This window comes from Microtus ochrogaster, chromosome 7 (genome assembly GCF_000317375.1).
Source record: "Microtus ochrogaster isolate Prairie Vole_2 chromosome 7, MicOch1.0, whole genome shotgun sequence".
Lineage (NCBI taxonomy): Eukaryota > Metazoa > Chordata > Mammalia > Rodentia > Cricetidae > Microtus > Microtus ochrogaster.
Window position 1 is genome coordinate 55070626 of NC_022014.1, and position 4183 is coordinate 55074808.

A 4183-nucleotide genomic window follows, 5' to 3' on the forward strand; every position below is an offset into this window, starting at 1 on the left:
GCTCTTGTAGACCAGGTTGGTCTCGAACTCACAGAGATCCGCCTGCCTCTGCCTCCCAAGTGCTGGGATTAAAGGCGTGCGCCACCACCGCCCGGCCATTTTCTTTTCTTTTATCTCGTGTGTGTGTGTGTGTGTGTGTGTGTGTGTGTGTGTGTGTGTGTGTATGTGGGTGCGTGTTGGGGCCTGCAGCCATAAACACTTGCAAATTGCCTGCCTCTCTAAAGCTCCCCATCCCTCCCTTCTATGTCTTCGTCACCACCTGCCACCTTTGAACACACTGTTCCCCTGCCAGGAATACTCTTTGTCTTCTTCTTATTGTCTGGGCCAACTCCAGCAAGACTCTCAGGATCTCTCCTGTTCTGTTACCCAGTACACATGCGCACGAACACACACACACACACACACACACACACACACACACACACACACACACACACTGTGTTGACATCTCTTGGTATCTGTCGTAGGATAAACTACACCGTGCACAGCTTGAGCTCAATTTCACCCATCTTTAGTGCACAGCACAGAATTATATACAGAGTGCTGAATGAATTGATGGAAAAAGGAAAAACTGGATTCTGTTTGTTCTCTGTCACCTTATTGAGCCCTGTCTAGCATGGCTTAGCTTACAAGTGAGAAAATAGGATTTGTCTCCCTTCTTTCAATGCTCTGTCTCCTTACTGCCTTTTTGAGTTTCCTTTGGATGTGAATTCTCTTTTTTTCTTCTGGTCCATGCTTACTGTCACCTTTCCTAACATTCTTTCACAGAAGAGGTCACACAGTTGCTCCACCATTGAACTTCTCTCAGCTGACTCAGGTCTCTCTCCTAGAAACCTAGACATCTCTCTGAGGTCGCCAACTTGAAATTGGCTGCAACTTCCAGTTGGCCACACCTTAACTGCCATCCAGTAAGCCAGCAGAGCTGACTTGCAGGCAGCTCTACAGTATTCTATGACCCCAGGTCCTACAGGGCCATTTCGCCTGATCATAAAGGCTCGAGTCCAGACATGACCTTGGAATTTCCTAGATGTGGCCTTAAAGACATGGTGTGGCTCTACTGAACTTGAATTTTCTAACTGGCATTTATTTGATTTACCATGCTGACTGAAACCTGGAGGCCAGGCTGTTTGGTCTCTGGTCAAGCTCTGAACCCAGAGACCATTTATTCAGGTGCTTTCCATCATTTGGACACACTTAGCTTAGGTCAGACTTTGCCTACGGGGCTCTAAATCAAGTTCCAGTAATGTTTGCTATTGAGGGCCAGAAACTAAATAGTTCAGGTTTTGGGGCCCTGTGGTCTCTCTGCTGTAGCATGCAAGCAGACATAGGTTATATGCAAGTGAATAGGTGAGACTGTTTCATTACATTTTACTTGTAGAACCAGGCCTTGAGCAGGCTTTGGCTCACACCTGCCGTTTTCTGACCTCTCCTAGAGACTATTAGTGACTCACAGAGCTGAGCATGTGCCTAGAGCCGTTGTGGTCCTCTGACATTTTCAAGTTCAGTGCTTTGAACATGATAGGTTTCTATAACTTTCCACATCAAAGAAACACTCATTTCTTCTTTTTATTTCCATAGCATACATAATATACAATACAATGTGCATATATATATGTACAAACATATGTATATACACATACACATATATGCATACATATGTGTGTATATCTATCTTTCTATTTATAAAACTATATGTGATAGAGAGATTGATGGATAGATAGATAAATTCTTGCTGACTTGTTCTGCTCATTGACTCCCAAAACGGTGGCAGAATTCCTGAAAGGGATCAGTTGGGGTCCCAAAGGAAGGTGCACCCAGGCCAGAGATGAACCCCAAGCACTTGTAAGGGAACCATACACTTAGAGCCCTTCAGTGGCCTTTGGGATAGACAGAAGACAAAGGAGATTTTTCTACTTTGCTGTGTCTACAAGGGGGCGGGGCATGTCATTCTGACAGAGGCAGGAATTTGGCTCAGGGCGGGAGTTGGTTTCGATGTGATGTGTGTGTAACAATGTGGTTAACCTTTCAGTGTTTTCAAGGTGCAGCCTAAACAGCTTTCTCGGTGCCTGGGAATGCTCGAGGCCTGGCTTGGGTTCAGACCTCTGGAGACAAACATGGCGCATGGCTGGGTTACAGACAAGTCCGGGTGCTCCAGGAGAAGAGAAAAATTAGGAGTTTCTGGGCCCTACAAGTTAGCTTCTATTCCTTTTCCCACCCTAAATTAATTGTCTCCTAAAATCTACTTTAGGTAAAGAGGAGGCATTACTCCCTCCTCCTCCTCCTCCTCCTCCTCCTCCTCCTCCTCCTCCTCCTTCTTGTTTGTATTTTTGAGACAGGGTTTCTCTGTGGTTTTGGAGCCTGTCCTGGAACTAGCTCTTGTAGACCAGGCTGGCCTCGAACTCACAGAGATCCGCCTGCCTCTGCCTCCCGAGTGCTGGGATTAAAGGCATGCACCACCATTGCCTGGCCATTACTCCCTTCTTAACTATATGGAGACCCAGTTCCTTTTTGAGGTCAGATGTGTTAGCAACTGTCCTTGTGCCAGATAACTGACAATGAGAAACTTAGAGGAAGGGTGTATTTTGGATGTTGGTTTTGGAGGGTACAGTCCATCCATGGTGGTGTTTGCTTATTGGCAGCAGTGGGTAGCAGCTGTGGCCATTAGAGCTTGTTCACACCTGAAGGCTGGCACACAGCAGCCTTTCTCCTTTTTATTCAATTTAGGACTCCAGCATGTGAGAAGGTGCTGCCCTATTCGGGGTGTGTCTTCCTTCCTCAGGTAAACCTCCCTGGAAGCATCCTCACAGACATACCCAGGTGTGTGTATCCTGGGTAGTTCCAAATTTAGTCACGTTGACAGTGAAGATTAATTATCACACCAGGCAAGCATCAGAGACTGAACTTGGGGCTGATAATGGTCTCCATCCTGACAGTGTGTGCTTCCAATCCTGGCAGCACCTTCCTGTAAGCCCGCATCCAGACCTCTGTTCTGCGTTCACACTGTCCTTTCTTTCAGTTTTAAATCTCATTTCTGCTGGAGGAACAGTATTCCTTCCTCCTTCCTTCTCTCTCTCCCTTCTCCTTCATCCAGAAGTAATTAATGGTGCCTCTTAAGGTCCACATATAAAGCAGATATGTAAACATTGCAGCTCGGATAGAAAGGGATCCTGGCAGTCGGGAGCCAAGGAATGCTAAGCATTACAGCTCAGGTGAAAAAGCATTCTGGCAATCAGGAACCAAGGAATACCACAGATCACACACAGTCAGGTAGCAGTTTACTACCCTGCTCCATGGATAGTTTCCCCCAGTGTAACGGCTATGCCCAGGCAGGGGAAAGTTTTCCCAGCAAAGTTGTTACATTTCTGCTTCAGTTCCCCTGAGTGTAACAACTCTAACAGTCCTGCTCCCTCTGATCCACTACTGCTCTGGCTCCATTCCTGTGAAAGACAGTCTCAGCCAAACCTCATTCAAGACATTTATTGGGAGGGAATAATCCAGGAGAGCAGCTGCCTCTGCCAGGGTGGAAGAAGACAGCAGCAAACTGAACAAGCACAGGGTTTATATAGGGTTTCTTAGGGGCAGAGCTTTTCCAGAAAGAAGATTTTCAGGGTGAGAATTGGTCAGATTTCAGTCTCTTGAGCTCAGATTGGCTAGATATTGTTGCTCAGGGATTGGTTGGTTTTCTCCTCAGGGATTGGTTGGTTTTCTTGCTCAGGGATTGGATGATTTTCTGCTTAGTTGGTCAGGGACAGATTTGGTTCTGGCTTCAGACCAAAGTGTGTTTCTTTCACTGGCCCTTTTTAGCCTTTTGGCTCTAACTTCAAGCCAGGGTGTATTTCTTTCACTGGCTATGGTTCCAGGGCCAAAATGTGTTTCTTTGGCTCTGGTTTCAGGGTCAGGGCTGGCCCTTTTTCCCTACACTCACCTCTCTGAACTTCCAGATCAAAAACATTCTTTGAGAAGAGTCAGGTGGTTTTTTCAGCTTTGTGGATCACACGGCCTTACAGTTTCTCAACTCTGACATCGAATTATAAAAGCAGCCATAGGTGATACATGAACACATGGGCAAGACTGAATGCCAATCACATTTTTTGTTTTTTTGGTTTTTCGAGACAGGGTTTCTCTGTGGCTTTGGAGCCTGTCCTGGAACTAGCTCTGTAGACCAGGCTGGTCTCGAACTCAC